The sequence below is a fragment of the Rattus norvegicus genome, chromosome 4 (assembly GCF_021556685.1).
Source record: "Rattus norvegicus strain SHRSP/BbbUtx chromosome 4, alternate assembly SHRSP_T2T, whole genome shotgun sequence".
NCBI lineage: Eukaryota > Metazoa > Chordata > Mammalia > Rodentia > Muridae > Rattus > Rattus norvegicus.
Window position 1 is genome coordinate 49,557,582 of NC_141537.1, and position 25,139 is coordinate 49,582,720.

The 25,139-nt window shown below is 34.5% G+C and overlaps 1 long non-coding RNA gene across 1 annotated transcript in view; it reads left to right on the forward strand.

Annotated features, from left to right (window-relative positions):
* The first annotated feature begins 210 nt into the window (after nt 1-210).
* LOC108350673 (uncharacterized) overlaps nt 211-25,139 on the forward strand; it is an 86,339-nt gene continuing 61,410 nt past the window's right edge. The window contains exon 1 of the long non-coding RNA XR_015687213.1: nt 211-310. This is a non-coding gene — a long non-coding RNA (uncharacterized LOC108350673). The remainder of the gene's footprint in view (nt 311-25,139) is intronic.

Consider the following 25,139-nt stretch of genomic DNA (forward strand, 5'->3'; position numbering starts at 1 on the left):
ATGTAGCCATTACATCACCCCTTGAGGTTGGTAAAGGGCTCCTACAAGGGTAGGGGAGGAGTTGAAGATAAGGAGCTGTACGGTGATTGTTAGGTCATACCTAACAAGAGCCATATCTTTTGGGGCTGCATTGACAGAATTTAGAACTTGGATTGCTTCCAGGGACAATATTCTTGGGGAGGAGGGTCTTTTATCTCCTTTTAAGAGGATAAAGAGAAGTTGAAGGGTGCTTGTGGCAGGGTCAAAGCCGACTGAGGTTGCCCAAAAGCTCTGGAGGGAAGCGAGAGTTAACTTTTGAGGGATGGAATCGGTAAGTTTGAGGGGGCATATTGAGGTAAGAGAGATCACTGTTCCTAAAAATGTAATGGGCAAAATAAGTTGGAATTTGTAAGGGGCTATTTTGAATCCTAAGGCAGATAGGGAATGTCTTAGTTGGTTCTTAAGCTGGGAGGTAGAAGTGGGAATGTCTCTCCATATTAATATATCATCCATATATATATATACATATATATATATATATATATATATGTGGATCAGTGGTATATATTGAGTTGTTTGTCTAAACAGGGTTTCAATGCAGTGGCTATAGCCTCCTGTCAAATGGTAGGACTGTTAGCCTTTCATTGTGGGAGGACAGTCCATTCATATCATGAGGCTGGGCCAGAGTTATTAACAGGGGTGGGTTACTGAGAATGCAAAGCATTTGCAGCCTTGGGTGTGGAGAGGGATGGAGAAAAAGCAGTTTTTTTATGTCTCTTGCTAATAGCGGGACACTGGTAGGGAGGGCTCATTCATGGGGTAGCCCTCTTTGGGGAGAGCCCCAACCTCACATGATTTTGTTAATTGCCCTCAAATCTTGTAATAATCTCGATCCCCCTGAGCTCTTTTCTACAGTGAACACAAGGGTATTCCATAGAATGCGGGTTCGGCAGATGTGTTGTAGTACCAGCTGTTCTTCTACCAGTTGTGTGAAGGCTCTAAGATTCTCCCTGGATACAGGCCATTGTGGGATCCAGATTGCTTCATTGGAGAGTCAATCGAGGCAGAGAGTAGTAAATCTAACAGTAGCCCCTAGAATTGGGGGTGATTTGGAGGAGGGTTTTTAGGGTCTCCTTGGGTATTACTTTCTTTATAGGTAATATCCTCTATCTTAATGTGGTCTCTTTCTCTTTGGGTGGTAGGAACTACCTCTAAGGCTTGTAAGATATCTCTCCCTAGAAGATTGGTGGCTCAAGTAGCCCCAAAGCAGGTGGATGAGGACAGTAGCTCCATTCGTGTCTTCCTACTATTTGGTGAGGTAGCCCCTATGCCTAGGAGTTGGGGCCCAGAGATCAGTTGCCAGTCACTTGGGATCTCTTGTTGTCTTAAAATTGTCTTTTCTATTCCAGTATCAATAAGACATTTGATTGTTTTTTTAATCTATTTGAAAGTTTAATTTGGGGTGGGAGCTTTCTGAGATACTGGACACCCATAAGACTTCTAGGGAAGTAGTTGTTCCTCTTACTGTCATGTTTGAGGAGTGCCCTGTCTGAAGTTTAAAGGCTCCAGTGCTTAAAATTCTTATCATGTACAGCAGTACAGTGTCTCTTCCAGTGGAAACCTTTTCTAAGGGGGAACAAATTGTTTTAGGGTGATTAGAATCTGTTACAGTTAGAGAGTTTTGTGGGCATTCATTCCTCCAATGTCCTGTCCCTCCACATTTGAAGCAGATTATTTCTGCTTTTACTACTGCTACAAGTTCCTGAGCTACGGATGTAATCTGGTGTGACATAATCCCTACATCTTGGGTTGCCACAATCCACTTATCATGATGTTCTTCCCCAAGACCCTGGCAAGCTAGTCTGGATTCAGAAGTCATGTGTTCCCATACAATTGTTTTAAAAAGGAGGTCCCTTGTTGTGGGGTTGGGAATTTTTCTTTCTAGGCTAATTTTAGTTCTGTGAATAAAATCAGATAGGGTTTCTCAAGGCTTTTGATGGAGAGGCAGAATGGAGGAGGTGGGGTCTTGTGACCCTGAGGGTGGATTGAGTCTGTCCCAACTTTGGGTTGAAAAAAAGTGGACCTGGACATTATACTCTGCTGGCTGAGTTGCCTGTTGTGTTCCTGTAGAAAAGTGTTCCTGGCCAAAGAGTTCATTAAAAGCCAAGGGGGTCTTGACTCAGTCTGATTTTGCCTGACTTGTTGAAGGTATTTGTCTTGAAACAGAGCTTCCATACCAATAGCATTGGGACAGATAGGGAAAAACAGCAAATATCTCTTCAATCTTCAGGGTTCTTTAGGTTGGCAACTTGACTCTATAGTAAAGATTTTGTCCAGAGTGCATGGATGTCATCTTCATTCACAGCCTGACTGAGTTCTTAGAGGTCTGAGGCTTGGAATGGGTACCAGTTGAGTGGTTTAGTTCAACTGGGGTTGATATTAACAGGAAATGCTGAAGCACTTGGGTTTTTTGTTCCTTACAAGGCTCCTGAGTAACAACGGAGGAAGGGTTCGTTTTTGCAAGGGAATCCCAAAAGTCAGTACATTGTTGGGTAGTAGATGGATGGGAGCAAGGGACTGAGGAATTTCGCGCGGTTTTCTCTAAGGGTTTTGTAGGTCTTTCATTTTTGTAGTTTGGAGAAAAGGGAGGAGAAATACCTCTCTTTGGTTGGATGACAATTAGGCTTCATCCCAGGGATGCAGGCACATCAATATATGAAAATCCATCAACTTAATCCACTATCTATACAAATTCAAAGAAAAAAACCCACATGATCATCTTATTAGAGGCTGAGAAAGCATTTGCCAAAAATCAATACCCCCTCATGGGAAATGAGTTGGAAAATCAGGAATTCAAGGCCCAAACCAGAACCTAGTAATAGCAAAATACAGCAAAGAAGTAGTCAACATCAAACTTAATGGAGGGGAAACTTGAAGCAATCCCAATAAAATCAGGAACTAGACAAGGCTGCCCACTCTCTCCCTAATTATTCAATATAGTTCTTGAAGTCCTAGCCAGAGCAATCAGACAACAAAAGGAGGTCAAAATGATACAAAGGGAAAGAAAGAAGTAAAAATATCACTATGTGAAGATGATATGATGATATACTTGTCTGACCCCAAAATTTTCACCAGGGAACTCTTATAGCAGATAAACAACTTCAGCATATTGGCTGGATATAAAATGAACTAAAACAAATCAGTAGTCTTCCTCTACTCAAAATATAAACAGGCTGAGAAGGAAATTAAGGGAATGACAATAGTTACAAACAAACAAACAAATAGACTTTGGTGTGACTCTAAACAAGCAAGTGAAAGATTTGTATGACAAGAGTTCAATTCATGGAGAAAGTAATTGAAGAAGCGCTCAGAAGATGGAAAGATCTCCCATGCTCATGCATTGTCAGGATTGAGGTAATAAAAATGGCCATTTTTCCAAAAGCAATCTACAGATTAAATGCAATCCCCATCAAAATTCCAACTCAATTCTTCACAGAGCTTTAAAGAGAAATTTGCAAATTCATTTGGAATAACAAAGAACCCAGGATAGCAAAAACTATCCACAACAATAAAAGAACTTCTGGGGTAATCGACATCCCTGACCTCTAGCTTTATTACAGAGCAATAGTAATAAAAACTGGATAGTATTGGTACAGAGACAGGCAGGTAGATCAATGGAATAGAATTGAAGTCCCAGAAATAAACCCACATACCAATGGTCACTTGATCTTTGACAAAGAAGCTAAAACCATTCAGTGTTTCCAACAACTTCCAACCATTTTCAGCAAATGGTGCTTGTTCAACTGAATGTCGGCATGTAGACGAATGCAAATCAATCCATTTTTATCACCCTGTACAAAGGTCAAGTCCACGTGGATAAATGACCTCCACATAGAACTCAATACACTTAAACTAGTAGAAGAGAATTTGAGGAAAAGCCTTAAGCACATAGGCACAGGGGAAATTTTCTTGAACAGAACACCAATGGCATGTGCTCTAAGTTCAAGACTCACTAAATGTGACCTCATAAATTTGCATAGCTTCTGTAAGACAAAGGATATTGTCAATAGGACAAAAGTGCAACCATTAAATTGGGAAAAGATCATTACCACTCCTACATCTGAGAGAGGGCTCATATCCAATATACACAAAGAACTCAAGAAATTAGTCTCTTCAGAATTGAGTAACCCTATTTAAAAAAAATGAAGGGCAGGACTGAATGAAGAATTCTCAACTGAAAAATATTGAATACTGGAGAAGGAACTAAAGAAATATTCAATATCCTTAGTCATAAGAGAAATGCAAATCAAAACAGCTCTGAGATTCTACCTCACACCAGTCAGAATAGTTAAGATACAAACCTCAGGTGACAACAGTTGCTGGTGAGGATGCAGAAGAAGAAGAACACTCCCTCACTGTTGGTGGGATTGAAAGCCGGTACAACCAGTCTGGAATTCATTTTGGAGGTTCCTCAGAAAATTGGACAGAGTACTACTTGAAGACCCAGCTATACCCCTTCTCAGCATATACCCCAAAGGTGCTCCAAAATATAGCAAGGGCACATGCTACAATATGTTCAAACCAGCCTTATCGATATTAACCAGAAGCTGCAAAAACCCAGATGTCCTTCAACAGAGGAATGGATACAGAAAATATGGTACATCTACACAGTGGAGTACTCCTCAGCTATTTAAAAAAAGGACTTCATGACATTCTTAGGCAAATGTATAAAATTATCATCCTGAATGAGGTAACCCAGTCACAATATACATACTTGGTTTGCTCTCACTGATAAGTGGATATTGGTCCAAAGGCTCGGATCCCAATATACAATCCATAGGCCATATGAAGCTCAAGAATTTGGAAATCCAACAAGTGGATGCTTCAGTCCTTCTCAGAAGGGAGAAAAATATTTACAGGAGGAAATATAGAGACAAAGCTTGTAGCAGAGACTGAGGGAACAGTCATCCAGAGACAGTCCAACCCAGGAATCCATCCCATGATTTCACTAAACCGAGACAATATTGTGGATAGCAGGAAGTGCTTGCTGACAGGAGCCTGTTATAGTTGTCTCTTCAGAGGCTTTGCCAGAGCCTGAGAAATAATGATTTGGATGCTCTCAAACATCATTGGATTAAAAACGAAACCCCCAATGGATAATTTAGAGAAAGAGTACACATGGGACTCTATGACTCTGGCTTCATATATAGTAGAGGATGGTCTTATAAGGCATCAATAAGAGGAGAGGCCTTTGGCACTGTGAAGGCTCAATGTCCACATATATGGGAATGCCACACTCTCACAGAGATAGGGGGATGGGGCAAAGGATGGGGGATTCCAGAAGAGAAATCAAGAAAGGCGATAACAGTTTCTTGTACATTATATATGAGATAAATATCCATATAAGTATAGATATTTTGTTGCAATTTTCTGGGCAAATATAGAAAGTACTATAAAATAGGAATTGTGGTTTTTAACTACCTGATTTTTATAAAATATTTTAGATATGCATACATTATAAAACACATGACCTGTCAAAAACCAGGAGTTCTAATAGACCTTATTAGTTACAAAAGTATCTATGGACTTCTTGGCCTGAGTGAGACATATGAGTAGGAAATATTCTACATACCTTTCATTTGGGATCATTATCACACTTTACCATCACTGAGAAAATTGTTTTTCATTATGGAATACTTTAATCAGTTTAAAAACCCTTTATAAATCTTCCAACATTCTAGAACTTTGATATTGCTCTGAAATGTTGATTAAATTATAAATCACTTGGCCATCTGAAAATAGGTATCTAAAATAGTAGAGAGTAGAAAAATATGACTTAAATAAAACATTAAGGGCTCAGTAAACATAGATGACTGGTAACATATTAAAAATATTTTCATGATTACGAAGAGTGAAAAATAAATCTAAAATGGAATCTTGTAACATATTTCTCCAAGTCACCTGGGTGTGCATGTACTAAAGAGAGAAAAAGAATTAAAGATCATTGATAGTGTATTAAAATTCTTGGAATTTTTTGACTGTTTAAAATTCTTAGGTTTGTAAAAAATGAACTTTTGTGTGCTTATAAAGAAGTGTCCAATTGTATTAGAGAAAAGTATATATAATTTAGTGTTACTATAGATAAAATACTTAAGTAAAATCCCTTCTTTATTTCAACAGAAAACGATGAAGAATGATCTTTATGAGTCATATATTCTATGTAACTGAGTTTAGTAAAATAAATGTCATTGTTTTTCTACTTTAGATAAAGTTTATATTAATTCCGTATACTCAATATATATTGGTATTCATTCAAACTTTTGATATGTTTTACCTTCACCAACTGTCCAACCAAACTTGATGTTTCTTTTTCTATTTATTCAAGTTGTTATTCCTTACTATTAATGGGAGTAGTAACTAGCCTGGACTGTAAGTCAACCAAGGATAATATCATTAAAGAAAACTGACTTTTTCCCAGCAACTATCAAGTGCTAACCCAAGCTCAGTTTCAAGCAAGTACTTATAGAGGCAAGCAAACAAGCAAGGGTGTTTGCAGCTTAGAACACATATGATTGGGGGGCTATTATTGCCCTTTAAAAATGATTGGCTACTGTTGGGAGCCAAGCCATAAATTTAACTTGTTTTCCTCCCAATTGGTGGTTGTTAGGGAGTGACTTGGAAACTAGTGCTAGGTTCTGACTTGTTGGTTAACTTGAGTTCACCCTTACGTCAGGTTCTCTTAAGAAGGAGCCTGAATCCAAGCAGTTGTTCTGATCTCTCAAAATCAGTAAACTTGGAAGATTATATTATAGAAAGATAGAAGCTTTTAGTCCCAGGCCTAGGGATAGATAGAACAAAGAATCACTTTGACTCAGCCTAAACCCACCTTAGGTACTGCCCTCATCTCATCTCTACGTTTGAGGAAATAAAAGTGAAATTTACATCTTGCTCCCAAAGTAGTTGGAAGAAATACCCAAAGAGATTAGAGAAGGAGAAAGCATAGCAACAATGGACAAAGCAGAAGACAACTGACAGAAATGTCAAAGAGGACTGGAAACATCTGACAGAAAACTTCAGAAGAGAAATTCACCTCAGACAATTTCCAGAGAAAATAACAGTCATTTGAGTTTGGCAGCATATCCAAAGAGACCCAGGAGACTTGGGGACATCAAGAACCTCTGACTCATTCTGTCAAATCTTTCCCCAATTTATGAGTTTATATGCACCTCAATTAGGTGTCACTTTTAAATATTACTGCTTCTCTCCAGAAACTATTTTACCTTCAATTTTTCATATACACTAAGGATGTGTCTGTATTCTAGCCAGAGGCAATAAGGGTGTATACGAAGGGTGTGTCTGAACAGCCAGAAGGATTAAAATTATAGGGGTTGGGCATTTAGCTCAGTGGTAGAGCGCTTGCCTAGCAAGCGCAAGGCCCTGGGTTCGGTCCTCAGCTCCGAAAAAAAAAAAAAAAAGGATTAAAATTATATCATTCTAGCCAGCTCACAAAGACCTAGATTTTGGATGTGATCCCTTGCCAGAGCTGTTATGTTGCTGGATGAAAGTTTCTCTACATCCATTTGTTTTGGTAGAATAAAATCAGCTATATGCAGTTCTTATGGATTTTTTTTTAACCTATCAATAGAATTACTGACTCACAATAGAGAGTTCTGTACTACATACAGAAAATGCTGAACTTTTTTCTGACATTTCAGAATTAACAGCATTATTTATACAATTAAAACAATAATTTGAAAAATAAGTTATTTATTATTTATCGCCCATATTCGATCTCATACTGGATTTTCCTGGTCCACTGGCCCAATGAAATGAAGATAGTAATCAGTTATTAATAGAAAATATGCTTGAAGAATTGAAATTTAATGAGAAACATTGTGTTAAGTGCAATGTTTTAACAAGAAAAATTTCCATTACTTCACAATAAGCCAAAGAAATTCTAAAAATGAAATCCTACTATTCTCCACATAAGCAAAGTTCTATTGCCTGCTGGAAGTAACCTTAACGGCATGAAAAGAAATTAAATTTGGCACATGGGTGTCGTTGCAGAATTAGGGATCTAAGATTTGTACATATACTATTGATAAATATTCAAGATTTCATAGAATTCTGCTTTGAGTTAATAAGTTCTAATTCTGTAATTGCTCATTCGTTGGAAGGGATAGCTATTAAGGGGATACCTTTCCAAAGTAAGACTGAAAATGCCCCCACATGATTCCAATAAGACGAAATAGGGTGTGTTTTGCATATTATAACATAAAACATGTTAAAAGTATACCACATAATCCAACAGTTCAAGCAGTTATAGTAATGTCTAATTGGTCTTTAAAAGGCATGCTTAATATAAAGAAAGCTGGAATAAAAACTCCCAGAAATAGACTGAATACTGATTTATTAACTTTTATTTTTAAATGTCAATGAGGCAGTAACAACTGCTGCTCAAAGACACTAGATTATAGAAATAAACCACAAAATAGATCAACCTGTATACTTAAAAGATGTTTTAACAGCAGAATGGAAGTCAGGGAATGTGTTATGTTCAGGAAATTTGTCTGTATTTGCACAGGGGATGAAAGCCTATAGTTTTTTGGGGTGCAGAAATCGCCACACAGACCATACAAACACTGATCTCAGTTAAGCAAAAATGGTTTCTTGAATTCACAATCTAAGAGTAATCAATCAGGACAATAATAATAATAATAATAATAATAATAATAATAATAATAATAGTGACTCAGGAGCCTATGGATAGTGCCAGTTTGTTCCTAGGGCATGATTTTCATAGGACAACCAAATTCAGAAGTTCAGAAGGCAAGGGCGGAGGTAGTACTATATTCTGGTTAACTAAACAAAGAATTATCAGCTGACTTTTGGCCAATTGGTCGTGAGGCAAGCAGCATGGTGAATAGTTGGTGAAAAGGGGAGTTTCACAGCTTTGAGATAACAAATCATACATAGTATGATTTTTCAGTGTTATCTTTGGATAATTACTTCTGGGAAATGGGGTCTGAGAACCCTAACATTATTTCACTATATATGAAAAAGGGAAACTGAATACAAAATGGTTACAGGTGTGCTAAAAGGAGCAGGCCTCAACATAGATTCCATCAACATTGATAAGTGTCTGATCTGAGTAAGATAAACTTCCACATGAAAGGAACTATTTAAGGGAGGAAGAGACATAGAAAGACAGCAACATGTGGGACTCAGAAAGCTGACCAACCTGCATGGGAACCACTCAACAAAATGGCTAAAAAGGAGAGAAAATTCATCATACTGGGAGACTAGAAAACGTCGATGTTGCTGAAGAACAGTTGACCAGAACTGTTGTTATGAGGGATAATCTCATGAATGGACCATCATAAGGAAATTAAGACTGTTAGGTATGTGGGATTCGTAACTGTTTCTGTTGCAAAAGTTAAACTGTGTACGGTTTTTATCTTAAAGAGAAAAGGCAAAGATGTAGAGGAATTTTAATGAATCAACATAGCTGCCCTAGCAAGGAAACATATCCAAACATATGATCTACCCTCAACCCAGAAGCAGCCTGGCTGACAGTTTGATCTGCCTGGAACACAAACATACCTAGCAATGAAGATAAGGTTAGTTTATATATGGAAGAAGCCACATTTAAAAGTCACATTTCGTTGGGGGGAGGGGCAGGCAGACTAAGTGATAAATCAGATAAAGATTTAAGATAATGATGCTGAGATATGATATACCCAACTCTCATGAGAACAGACAGGAAAAAGCATCACAGGAAGTGAGAGCTGTGTGTGGCAGTTTTCCTGAGACAGCTTTACAAATACAGTTTGCAGACAGGACAAGCTAGACACAGGTAAAGACGGAGTGAGCCAGTAATGAGCAGCCAGAATGTTTACATATATTGCCTATATTACTATGAAACCAAGAAGAGCAATTTAGTGCAAAGCCAAGAGAAGTTGGAATAAATCAGTCAGTTTGGAATATTAGAATTAATGGAGGCAAGAAACTTTCAGGCTAAAGATCAGGAAAATTATAACTGAGAAATGCTCTAAGCTCAGCTGAAGCAGTGTATTATCACAGCTTGGGTATGGATATCATCTCATCCCTCCATCCAATAAAATAGAATGGAAATTTATATTATTATTCTATATTTAATATGAAAGTTGTTTCGAAAATACATTTTATTCCTGGCATTTAATATAATACTTTTAAACTTTCATGGAATGTATATGAAGATTCAAGTCATCCTATGCACAGTACTTGATCTCTATTTTTCCATCCTTAAAAAAGAGGGAAAAAGAAGTGTAATACAGTCAGATTGATAAAAGGATGCAAGGAGAAAAACATCAAATGGAGAAGCAGGAAGGACAACACCAATTGGTTATTATATAGCAAGTGGTCACTCATGCAAGTAAAATTATAATTACTGTATCACATTGGAATATTTAAGGAAAGTAAATTATTGAGCACAACAAATCCACCTTTGCAATGGCTATATGACCCACAGATGAAAAGCTGGAATAATTTCTTGGATTGCAAGATAATAACATTTGAATATATTTTTCAAGAGTGTGGTTAATTTCTTTTTTAAAATTAGTCTTAAAATTTTTAAGACTTTTATATTAATGAAGATATCGACCAGAAAGTACAGAGGATACAGTATTATCCTATCTGCAGAGTATACAACACCTTGCTAGAGTTGTACATTTGATACTATTCAAAAGTATAAATTGCAAAAGAGTATTCCAAAGTCCACAGTTTACATTGTATCAGACTTGGAATATTGTGATTTCTTGACGTTGCATCAATATATAATGATACAATATATAATGTAAGTCCTGTTACAGTATAGACTTCATTGAGTAACTGAACACCCCTTATATTTTGTGTTCCTTTCCATATTCCAACTCTAGCAGTCACCAGCCTTTTCATTGTCTTCATTGTTTTGATGTGTAAAGGATGTCATCTACTTAGACTCATATCCTTTTAGAGCTCTATTTCACTCAGTGATACTCATTTAAATATTTCCCTGTGTTTTTGTGGCCTGAGAGTTTACTTATTTAGTGCTGAATAAAAATCAAGTATATGAATGCACTGCAGAAAATGTTACATTTCTCCTTGCTTGGAGAATAAACTTTACAAGCAGATTAAGACCTGGAACTCTAATCTGGCTCATAGATTGAGGGGTTATATTTTTACAACCTAACACAGCAGTATTCATTTACAAACAGAAGACCATTATAGTTTCTTCTAAACTTGACAGTGAAGAAGTAAATTGCTCTGAAGAACTGGGTGTAATGTTTTGTGTAGACAAAATTTCAATACTTTTAGATAAATATGAAAGAGTGTTATTTCTATATCATATGGTGAAGATATATTTAATTTTGTGCAAAAACTGTCTTTTAAGATGAAGTTATTATTGGAAATCCCACCAGAAATAGAATTTTTTTTAAATATCCCCTAAACCTTTGGTAGCATCACCATTTATCAGGGTACTACTGATGTGTAGTGAAACTTTGTTTTATTTTTAATTTACTTTTTCGTTCAGGAATTTAGAAAATTTAACTATTTTATTTACATTCCAAATGTTATTCTCTTTCTCAGTTTCCTGGACTATATACATGAAAAGCTTTTATGTGCCAATTTATCATCTTTCTCCCTTTAGTGAGATATCTGCTAAAGTCTTTAGCCACTTTTAGTTTTTATTTCTTTATTGTTGAGTTTTAATTATTTTATTTTTTAGTTTTTTGAAAAACAGTTCTGTATTAGATATTTTTCGTACAAATATTTTTGTCAGTGTTTGACCTTTACATTTTATTGTCTTGTATATGATTTTTCACCAGAAATATGTTATACTTTTAATAAAGTCTGACACATAAAACACATTTCATCAGCAAAGCTTTGCACTTTTACCCAATGTGTTGTAACTCAGACAAGGGTCATATGGATTTTATTGTATTTATATATTCAATGTATTTACAGTTTTGTTTTACAATTATTTCAATGATCTACACTGAATAAGTAGACAAGGATTGTAAAGGTAAAGGAAATAAGTTAGGTATTTTGATGAAATAACATTTAAGCCTATCAAAAAGTTTAATATTCTATTTTATATTATTTCTTAATTTGACCCAATATGAATAATTAAATACTTAAAGAGAAAATCAATATATTATTTTATTATATGTAACATATATTATATAGTACTGAGAATTAAGATACTATTAAGTGTATAATTTCATTCATACAATACATTGAATACATATACTTTGATCTATATTAAATATATTTATGGATATTTTATGTAGAAGAGAATCTAGCACACAATAAGGGTACATTAAACACTAGTCCTTATCAGTATTGCCAGTATTGACCACAGATATTATGTGGTTATATATATATATATATATATATATATATATATGTATATATATATATATGTGTGTGTGTGTGTGTGTGTGTAGGTGTATGTGTATTAATGTATGCATATATGCATATGTGTATGCATATGTATATGTATATATACATATGTGTGTATGCATAAAACACATATATAGAAATTAATGGTTAGTATAATATGTTTATTATAAATAAAATATTCCTTTTATTTTCTTAAACATAGAAATACCATAAAATACTAAGAATTAATAAATTATTTGATACAGTTTATTTTAATCTATACAATCCACATATAGGGGTATTTCAATTCACAATCAGCTGACTTTAATTACATGGGATGTGGTGCTTTGTTTGTTTGTTTATTTTTATACTCCAGATTTTATCCCCCTTCTGGTCCACCACCCTACTGTTCTACATTCCATACCTCCTCCCCCACCTCCCTGTCTCCACAAGAGTGTCCCACCACACCCACCCCATCAGACCTCTAAACTTCTTGGGACCCCCAGTGTCTTGAGGGTTCGGTGCATCTTTTCTGACTGGACCCAAACCCGGGATTCCTCTACTGTACATGTGTTGGGGGCCTCCTATCAGTTGGTGTATGCTGCCTGGTTGGTGATCCAGTGTCTGAGAGATCTCGGGGGTCCAGGCAAATTGAGACTGCTGGTCCTCCTACAGGGTTGCCCTTCTCCTCAACTTCCTCCAGCTTTTCCCTAATTCAACCAGAGGGGTCAGCAGCTTCTGTTCATTGGCTGAGTGCACATATCTGCATCTGACTCTTTCAACTGTTTGTTGGGTCTTTTGGAGGGCAGTCATGATAGATCCCTTTTGTGAGTACCCCATAGCCTCAGTAATGGTGTCAGGTCTTGGGGCCTCCCCTTGTACTGGATCTCACTTTGGACCTGTCACTGGACCTCCTTTTCCTCAAGCTCTTCTCCATTTCAATCCCTGCATTTATTTCAGACAGGAAGAATTATGGGTCAGAGCTTTGACTGTGTAATTGGCAACCCCATCCCTCTCTTGATGCCCTGTCTTTCTGCTGAATGTGGGTTCAATAAGTTCCTTCTCCTCACTGTAGACCACTTTATCTAGGGTACCCCACTCTGAATCCTGAAGATTTCTCATTTCTGAGGTCTCTGGTACATTGTAGAGCATCCTCGCAACCTTCTTCCTCCAGAAGTCACCTGTTTCCATTCTTTCCGCTGGCCCTCATATGTGGTGCTTTAAATTCACAAACTGGATTAAATGCTGTGCCTTTACTATTTTAAGGAGCTATTTACATCAATTTCAGTGAATGAGTACAAGGAAAGGGCACTTTTGGACTAGTCCTGCTTTGGTGCTACTGTTGACAACAATCAACACCATATCTTTCACTGTTACCTATGTGGAGCCTTTGTTTCATGGAATAACCCAGAATACTATATTTTAAACTGAATATAGTTAAAATATTTATAATTACATGCAAAATATTATAAGTAATTACACAAAATTTTAAAATTAGAATTTGTTCCGAAAGCTCCACAAAATCATGAAAATAATTAATTTTTAAAATATATATATCAATTATATAACAAACTGTACATAGAATTACATATATTTTATATATAGTTCACTGTATATGTATACATATGTAATAAACTATAAATTATTTGAATACCTACTCAAACACAAATTAATGTGATATTTCTACTACACACTTTGAACTAATTATGGATACAAAAACAGGAATATGAATGAACAGAGGTTATCTCATAGTCACCTAAGCAATTTTGAATCAAATTAAATGTGGTTTCCCTGAATACTATGTAGTAATATGTTTTATAATCTTACACTCCTTATATTTCTTAATAGTGGAATCCATTTGATATAATTATGGAATTATGGCTGTGGTAGGCACCTCTGTTTGATTGACTTAAGTGTTAAGAGGCTTTCAAAGTCATACACATGTTACAGTATCCCACCTACCTCTCCAAAGCATGGCTGAACCTATAGGATAAAAATGAGATGGCAATTTTTTTCTTTTTTCTTTTGTATCTAAGAGCAGATGTACATGATGTGTTCAGAAGTGAAATGTAAACTGAATAGCTATATATTACACCTGAAATTTTCTCCCCTGAAGCATTTTCAACTAGGTTTTGCAGAATGCTGTCCACAATCACAAAGTCACCATCTGCTGATTTTTATCAACAGTACTGCTATTTCTAAACTAAATGGATCTTGTGTAATAGGCTTTATATAGAAACTTATTTCATTTTATTGTTTTAGTCAAAATGAGTGGGGCTATTAATCTTGCCCGCTATTATTCCCTTCCCCTAAAACACTTTTCCTCCCTTCCTGCTCTATTTGTTTTTCCTTGCTTACTTCCTTCTTTATTTCTTTCCTCCCATGTAAAGATAACCATGTGTTTTTTCACCTTACTGGATTCTCTTACAGACAATGTTGAAGGAATCTAAGATGTTCTATAATGCACTCACGGCTTTCAAGTCTGTAACTTACATTTTAGGGGAAAACATACAAAATTAAAATTAATAATAAAGTTAAAGAAATCAATTTATCAAAAGCAAAACCAGAAACTCTGTAAAATGCCAATACTTAAGCATGGCAACTTCTATTCAAAGAATATTTTCATTGTCCACTAAATATTCTCAGAGAGAAAAATTGAAAGGCATATCATAACTCTTGAAAAATCTACACCAAAGAGCAATATCTCTCCCATTTTTTTGTATATAGTTTATATAGTGTCACAAAACTGTTAATTTTCCTCTTCCTTCTTCTGCTGCTCCTGCTCTTTTTGATGCTACAGTTAACAACATCAATAAAAATATTTTTCTTCCCACCTGAATGAGTAGAAGCAGAATAGAAACAATTAAAGTTAATATTTCCATTTAATAATTTATTATTAGTATTCAAATGGTATTTATTAGTATAAGTTAAAATCATTTCCTCATGTTAACTAATTAAATGAGCTGATAACTTCTAGTGTTATAACAATTTTTTCTTTAACTCCAACCTCCTCATGAATCAGAGAAAAACAATTCATTATTTCTGCTTCGTGTAGGCTTTTTTCCTATCAATGTGTTAAGTAAGTCAACTCATCCTAAAATGGCAGAAATTTGTCTCATAATAAATTTATCGAAATGTAAATATAATCTACATTTTGAATTTTAATATACTGCCCTTTCTTACATAGTGCATATGTTTTCAAATTTATGCAGATAATTGAATCTTATAAACACAATGAACATAATTGAGTTGACAGCCTGTTTTGTATTTATATTTAAAGTACTCAAAGATTAATGAGTACTTGAGCATATTTATAATTCTAAGTTAATTATTCATATTTTGTACAATGCTAATTTGTGGAAATGTTAATATTGGGCAATGTTTTAAAATGTTATTGTACTGTTCTGGTTGTGTTGTTAAAACAATGAGAAGCTTAGAATGGATTTAATTTCGTAGTCTGTGTTGCACAGTTTCCAGAAAGTACTATTCCAAGTCTTTGGTCATTCCAGATTGTGATGATGAGTCAATTTATGTGAGAGTATTGAATACATTGTTCTTAAAATCTGCAATACCAAGTCCTTTAGCATACATGATAAAATGTTTTTAACAACACAGGTACCTTGTGCAGGGCAACATTGAGTTGGCTTTGTCCAGCAGCCTTGATGACTGTGAATCAAACCTTTTAGTTCCTGAGAAACTAAGGCACTCCTTTAGAAGTGGAACATTCAGGCCAGCTATGTATCTGCATTCCCTAGAAGTCAGTGAAGCATATAGGTGCTTGGCAGGAAAGTTAGTCTCAGATATTAATCTTGTATGCCCTGTATAACTTGCAAACATAACTGTATCCTGGCAACCACAATTGCCCTCTCCCTGTTTCTAAAGATATAGTAAATCTCATTCCTTGCAATAAAACGTGTCACTGTCTCAGTCTTACTGTGATCTCTCCAACCTGAACTATTCAAGATAAATTTCTCATCACCCTTATCAGGAAATCTTGGCCCTGTAAGTAAGTACTGGAATTTGAGTCCTTGTACATGTTATTTGTGAGCATCTGGCCAGTGTCACACATGAATTGACTAAATTAATCTTTCCAAGATGTAATAGCCAAAATGAATTTTCCAATCTCAAAGCACATCATGACAGTTTTTGAAAACTCTGTAATAAAAGTAGTATCAATTATTATTTAAATGATTATTACTATCAGTGGTTTAATATTAACCACTAGTCAACAATATTAATCATTCATCTACATGCATCTAAAATAAGCAATATTTTAGATAATTTTAATGATACTTAAAACTAGTTTAAATGATATAATTTAAAATTATCAACCATACTTCATTTTTTAATGTCTTATGTATAGTAGCTACTCAAGAACTTTCTGAACATCCTGTAAGAAAATATTAGGATAAGGACTGTAGTTCAGTGTTCACAAGACTAAATGGATCCTGCAGAGAACTCAAATCTGGTTATCATGGTCACTGTAGAATTAAGGCTTTATCATTAAATTAAATATTGACCCCCATTCAACGTGTCCCTCTGAAGATATTTCACTCATTGGCATGAAGTCAGAATAAATTGAAATTTCTCTAGTAAATTGTTTTCTATTCACAACAGATTTTATTTCATTTTTTTTAAGTTAAGGACAATTTATGGACAATTTTATATTACATAACATTGACTATTACATTAATTGACTATATCATCACAAACAAGAACACTATGCCATTACATAAATAGTCAATAATGACAGTTATATGAGGAAAAATGAAAAGGGAATAGAATAGATATTGTATCTGTTCTTTTGAGGACATGTGCTACTGGACCAGGAAAATCGCCAGTGTCTACTCCCAGGAAATATTATGAATTTATATTTCATAACATATTTATATTTCATTAACACAGAATCATCAACAGATATGCTTTTAACAAAGTGGGTAAAATGCTTGTACAACCTGACATCTGAAAGATACAAATATCACCCTGAGCTACCTTTAACTGCAACAAAAAAAACTATCTTTTTTTATTACATATATTTCTTTTACTTACATTTTTAAATTTTTTTATTAGATATATTCCTTTACTTACATTTCAAATATTATTCCCTTTCCCAGTTTCCTGTACATAAAACCCCATCCCCTCCCTCTCCCCCATACGGGTATTCCCTCCATCCATCCCCCTTACTGCCCCCCTTATTCCCCTGCCCTGGGGGTCCAACCTTGGCAGGACCAAGGGCTTCTCCTTCCACTGGTGCACCAACAAGGTTATTCTCTGCTACATATGCAGTTGGAGCCCTGAGTAAGTCCATGTATAGTCTTTCAGTAGTGGTTTAGTCCCTGGGAGCTCTGTTTGGTTGGCATTGTTGTTCTTATGGGGTTGAAAGCTCCTTCAACTCTTTCAGTCCTTCCTCTAATTACCCCAAAGGGGTCTTGTTCTCAGCTCAGTGGTTTGCTGCTAGCATTGACCTCTGTATTGGACATGCTCTGGATGTGTCTCTCAGGAGAGATCTATATCTGGTATTTTTCAGCATGTATTTTTTTAAGCTTCATCAATCTTATCTAGCTAGTTTTGGTGGCTGTATATACATGGGCCACATGTGGGGCAGGCTCTGAATGGCCATTCCTTAAATCGCTGCTCTAAACTTCCATATCCCCTCCTATGGATATTTTTTCCTCTTTTAAGAAGGAGTGGGAGCATTCACATTTTGGTCGTCCTTCTTCCTGAGCTTCCAGTGGTCTGTGGATTGCATCTTGGGTAGTTCCACCTTTTGGGCTAATATCCAGTTATCAATGAGTGCATTCCAAATGTGATTTTCCATGATTGAGTTACCTCAAGTAAATTCTTTAAAGACGTCTAGCTCTTTAAAAAAGCAGAGTTTCATTTATTTTTCTCATTAACATTACATTCAGTTTCATGGCCAAATATATGAAGAGTGAATGTGTGGAAAAATTAAATAATAAAATGCTATCGAATTAAATCAATGAAGGACATCACTTGGGACTTTATTTATAGAAGGTTTATACCCAAATTACTTTAGCAAATCTATTGTTGAATAAAGAAAATATTTTGAGGAAAAGTTGAAAACTGGTTTTAGTATATACCTAAATATTTACCTTACTAGTAATTTCTTTTTAGTTTCCAGGTAACTATGGGTTGTTATTTTCTATGAGTATTTGAGTTAAACAAGAAAGATTGATGCATTTATTGGTGGATTTTCAGAAAAATGTATTGATTAAGGAGTAATAGGTTCCAGCATGTGAATATCCAGATGTTAATGAAGAATGCAAGAATAAAACTATTGTAACACATTCATTCTTTTTTTCAAAATAAGGAAGGTCACTTGAGTAAAATCAATTTTTAAGCATTTTGAGACCATAATTAATTTTCTTGACTACATCTCAAAGAAGATAAATCGCTTCTATCATAAATATTGTTTTATTTAAGTAAAACTACTTTGTTCATTCACATGCAGAGATTATACATGTTGTCTCAATGTCATTTATAGGTGCATTAATCACATTGTTAATGTGCCACAGAATGATGCAGGGTAAAATCTATTCTGCCTCTTATCATGACACAGATATTTTTATATCCATTTCAGTGAAAGTCCTGCTTAATATTTGCTTCTTCCTGTGTGAAATACGTTTTATTGAAGTATATTTAAACTACATATGTATACAAATAAGAATTTTATGACCACTATCTTATGCCAACAATTTAAATGAATAACATACAACCTTCCTCCTCAAAGTACATAAAGTATTTATAGGGTATACATACTGGTTATGCTGAGATAGAATTCCTTCATTCTAAAGATAAAAATATTTAGAAGTTGCAAAGTACCCGCACTGTTGTTTATCCCTGAATTACTGTTTATTATCTGCACTGTCCTAGAAATCACTACTGGTGAGAATTTTCTGTATCCCTCTCAAAAGAACTAATGTGCCATTTGTGATGCCCCTCTAAACTGTAAAGGAGATATCTATTGCTAATACTCAGGAATGTGCTGAGATGAAACTGGCATTTGACCATGGAGAGCCTTTCAGAAGTTCATGCCTTAAAGTTCACTTTCAGAATTTGTTGAATATATTTCTATGAATAACATCAAACAGTAGAAAAAGAAAAGTAACTTGTATCAGACTTACAAAATTTTTGCAATTGTGCTACTTGTACTTAAATATAATCTGAATAATTATAGAAAGTATCAATATAGGACACATACAAAGTTGTACATTACATGTAATAATGTGTACACATATAAATATATATGAAAAACTGAGTCCATTTATTGCTATTTTTATATATGTATATACATATTTAATGACCATGTAATTTGCTAACATTTTATATACCTTTGAACTTAGTATTGCATTAATACATAATTTGTGATATATATGTAGTTCAAGACGTTATTAACGTAATTCCAGTGATACGTAGAATCTTTGTTCTCATATAAATACAGTGATCATATCTTTCCTAAAGTAGCAATACTATTTAAAGGATGTATTAGAATATATTTGACATGTATCTAATGAGCCACCCACATCTATTAAACAAAACCTATAACATATTTTATATGCCAAAGATTTATGATAAGCCATGATATGTGTTCTTGCCCTAAGGATACTGAAATGATATTCTTGTTAATACTTTCTCATAGCATCTCTAAAAAGAGACAACTTACTAGATAAAATTAAAATGCTATTTAATATATTTTAAGGATTACATTTAAAGTTTAAAAAGAAACTAGAAGGAAATTAAGAGACACAATAATGTGATTCTTTCACAAGAAAGTGTAATGTGGGGGAATTTTCATAGTATAAAACATGAATTGGCCTGCACAAGATTAAGAAGATTAAAAAGTTCAGCATGGAAGGGAGTGGGGCTCCCAAATCTCAACTCTAGAAGTGCAGCTACTAGCAGTTAATAAATGCTTTGGAAAATAGAGTCACCTTTTTTCGGTATCAGTCATGCATAGGTTTGTATTGGTCTATTAGATTATCACAACCCTGTACTACTGTGAACACAAAATGTGACTTAGTTTAAATAAAAAAACATCATCGGCAAAAGAAGGACATGCAATTGGTCAGAAGATGTGATGGGGTATCATGGGAGAATTGGAAGGATAAGGGTTTGATATGATCGAGATTATTAAATATGTGTATAAAAGTTTAAAGGAATAAAAAGTAAATAAAGTATATAAAATTGATCGTGTACATTAAATAGAAAAGAGCATTTGGGAGACAAAGAATTTATTTTAATGCAAATGAACACAATATATTAATAATTGTTAGCATTAAGAAATGGTGGTCAATCTGTAAATTAAAAGCAATTGTATTTGATAGTCTAAATGGGATTATATACTGTAGGTTCTTATATTTTCATGTATATTTCACAATTTTTAACATCTGGGAAGGATTAGGATGTGTTACGTTTTTGGAGTAGGTATAGATTTGTTGAATGAAATATGTCAGTATGGATGAACTTTGATGATTCGAAAGCCTATGGTGGACCCAGTCTCTGTTTCTCTGCCTGTTGCCTGAAGATTACGATATCAGTTTCTCATTATTACTTTGACACCATATACAACTGGTTCCTGCTATGATGTTCATGCACTAATTCTCTAAAACTATAAGGAAGCTCTCAAACATTTCCTTTTATAGGTTTCCACAGCAATAAAACTATAAAGCAGTAGATTAATAGTTTCACAAGAATATTAAATCAGAGAAATATTACCACTATGATTGGGGTATCTTTGGTTTACTAGAATATTTACAGAGGAAAATATATGCGAAGATGGCTTCTATACATGGATTCAAGGAACAACTTGCTATTAATGGACACCTTTAACTGGAAATCAATGTTTTGGGAGGGGTGACAGCATTTCCATATTAACACATATTGAACATGAGGGATACATTATAAGCTCTGAAAAATGTCTAATATGGTGATTTAGATATTCAGTTGATATCTCACAATATGTAATAGAATTTAATAGCCTGAACAGAAAATATATATTATTGGAAAATATTTGTAGGAGCAAATAACCATGAATGGGAAACTACTCTTCTTAAATTTAACAACAAAAATATATAAGGTTAAGAATAGGTAAAGTGGCTACTATTTTAATTTCATAAGGGGACATTTAAATTTAATAAGTTATATCACAAGTAATGATTTATTAGAGATATTTAATTGACCAATGCTTACAACAGTGTTTCAGTGAAACAGCATGAGAAATAAGCTACTTTATCTTACTAATAGTACCTGCCTCTTAAACTTGACCAAGCCCTTGTACCTACTTTCACATGACAATGTTTTCAGTTTTATTTTATGTATATGTAAGTATTATAAAATATCTGTTCATATACTCAGTATTGTTTGTTTAATATATAATATAAAGTTCTACTTATATATTATATATAAAAGAAACATAGATATAAAGTACAATGTCACTGCATCTTATAAAGTGAAAATTTTCCCTATTCACAATGAAGGGGTTTTTTAAATTGTCTATACCTTCAACTCTCGTTAAATTTATCTATTACTTAGTGTGAGCACCATCATAGGAAGGATGAAAGTGTGCTTAAAACTGTAGTCCATTCAATTTTGGAACTTGCAGATGTATCACTAGAGTTTCTGGAGACTGCTCTGATAAGGACGATGAAGCTGTTTCAGATTAAGTCTAATGAAGAAGCTATAATAAAAGGATAGGATGCAAGAATTTTCCTTGCATTATCAGTTCTTTAGCAGAGGGATTTCTAGTTCAGGATTCAAAGAGCTTACAAAGTTTCTATAAGCTGGATAATTGCATCTTCACATAAATTTTCCTAGCAATTACCTTTGGGCCTATACTTGTCCATACGTTACTCAATGTATACCTAGGGAGGAATCTCATTGTGTGTCTTCTGACGTTCATTTTCCTCATTAATACTGATGGGAAATGAAGACAACATTGACTCTGAACTACAGACTTCCACTATTCAACTTTTTAATGAAATGAAAGCATTCTCAATATTTTCTCATCTCATGAATAGCTAAATTAACTTGGCTCTACTCTTAAGCATTAGATCAATTATTTTTTTCAATGACAGTATGTAATTTTCCATCACAGAAATATTTTACTTTTCCTCTTATCTCGGCCCACTTTCCTCTTTGACATCCAATTTAGAACTTTTTATAAAATTTAGGATATTGTACTTTATTGAGCTAAATATTTTGTGTTATTTATACAGGTGAGAAATATTGCCTATTAATAACAAGTACATGATACCCCAGTCTAAGAATTATTTCTATTGATTCCATCTGCTTTTCTGTGTTTCAACCTTGAAAAATGGAGAATACCGCATACTTAGAATTGATATTATGCCTTCATACAAATTCACTTTATGCAAGTGTCACATGAGGCTGTTAAATGTGTGAAAAAATGACTCTCCTTTGAGAAGAAATTATTTAAAGTCCCCTGTAATAATAAGCAATATAAAGGATTTTCTTCCTCTTTCTCAAACAGCAGACATTGTGAATTATATTTTTGACCTGCTGTTTTACAGAATTAATGTATTCAAGTAATTTTAATTTAATCTTTTCCTTGAATTTTTAAACATATATATGATCTGAGGTTGTTCTTTTTTCCCCAATGAGGATAGTGTAAAAAAAATAGGTCTACTGAAGAAATCTGCAAAAAAAGTACTGGTTTTCAATTAAGTTTAACTTTTCTGCTCAATCTTTGATATTGGCATTTGACATTTTTCAGCAAGAAGCTCTGAAGAACTCAGATGTCCTTCAACACAGAAATGGAAGCAGATTGTGGTACATTTACACAGTAAAGTACTCTCAGCTATTAAAAACATGGACTACATGAAATACTTAGGCAAATGATGAAACTAGAAAATATCATCCTGGGTGAGGTAACCCAAACACACCTTTAAAAAACACACATGGTGTGCACTCACTGATTAGTGGATATTAGTTCAAAAGCAATAATTACCTAAGATACAATCCACAGACCACATGAAGCTCATGAAGGACGACCAAAGTGCAGATGCTTCAGTCCTTCTTAGAAGGGGGAACAAAAGTATTCACAGGAGGAAATACAGAGACAATGTTTGGAGCAGATACTGAAGGAAAGGCCATCAAGAGACGGCCCCAATGGAGGATCCAGCTCTTATACAACCACCAAACCCAGACAATATTGCTGATGCCAAGAAGTGCAATATGAGAAGAATTTGATATAGCTGTCAACTAGAGCTCCCAGGGACTAAACCATCATCCAAAGAGTACACATGGACAGACCCATTGCTTCAGCTGCATATGTATCAGAAGAAGGCCTTGTTGGGCATCAGTTTGATGAGTTTCCCTTGGTCCTTCCAAGGCTCAATGTCCCAGAGTACGGGAATGTCAGGGCAGGAGGCAGCAATGGGTGGGAGGGTGTGTGGGGAAACACCTTCATAGAAACAGGGTGAGGGGGTATGGGATAGTGGGTTTATGGAATGGAAACCAGGAAAGGGGATAACATTTGAAATTTAAATAAAGAAATATCCCATTTTAAACAAAAGGACATCACAGATATATACCTGTTTCTGTCTCCCAAGCTTTGGACTAAAAAGTGCACTACCGCATTCAGCTTCATTTATTTAAAAGAGACTTTCATACAAAGGTTATAATGAACAAGTTCTCTAGAAATTCTCAAAATACTATGTACCCCAGAGATCTAACATGAGATCTTTCACAGCATCTAAACCATTTGGATGATTCTGTGTTTCTGTACATCGAGACAAAAGACATTTGCTTGGCTTTTTTACACTTCGATTGACAAGTATTTCTTATTTTAAGAATTTCCCCATATCATGTTCAATAATGTGTATGCATCAGTTATAGAACATTAATTTTAACATTCCATATTATACTTTGTATATTACATGTAAAACTATCCCTGCAATTGCCAAGAGTTTTCCTTCTATGAGTAGTACATACAATATTACATCAGTTCCTATACAATAGATTGTATCTAGTCAATGATAGTAGTAACATTATTCAAACATGACGAATTACGTTTTTGATTCATGTAACTTTGTTTCTCAGTGTAAGATCAATTGCTTTGAGATATTAAAATATACAAGATAAATTTTGATTAAACTAGTAAAATGATAATGTTCTACTGATTATCAGTTCAGAATATGAACTTTATATTGTGACTTCAACATGAGAAGATTAATTCATATTTTCATGATATATTATTTTTCCCAAGCTACTTGGGAATGAATCTAAATCCCACTCAGCAAGTGCTGCAACGCTGAGTTATATACTCAAGCACAGTCTTGTCCTTTACAGCATGACTTGAATATTGTCCCATAGATTTGAGTCCCAACTAAGATACCATAAATGCTTTCTGAAAGAATAGACAAGTAGAGAAGGCATTCTGTTTAATTTTTATTATATGTTATAAACAGACTAAAAACCTATTATTTGATTAATGTACTATGAATCTGCCTTTAGTTAATATCTTTGAAGTGTTGATAGTATGGTATATAAAAGGAATGTTTCCCTGTTTCTACCTAGTTAAAGAAGATACAAAGAACTTGCCTGAGAATATGCCCTAACCTCTCACAGAAACCATAAAAATAAATCTTATCTTAGGACGAGCTAATTTAAGCTCTATAAGCATTTGTGTGTGGTGTGTTTACGTGTGTGTGTGTGTGTGTGTGTGTGTGTGTGTACCTGTGTTGCATGCAAAACACATATGTGCACCCAAGCATATA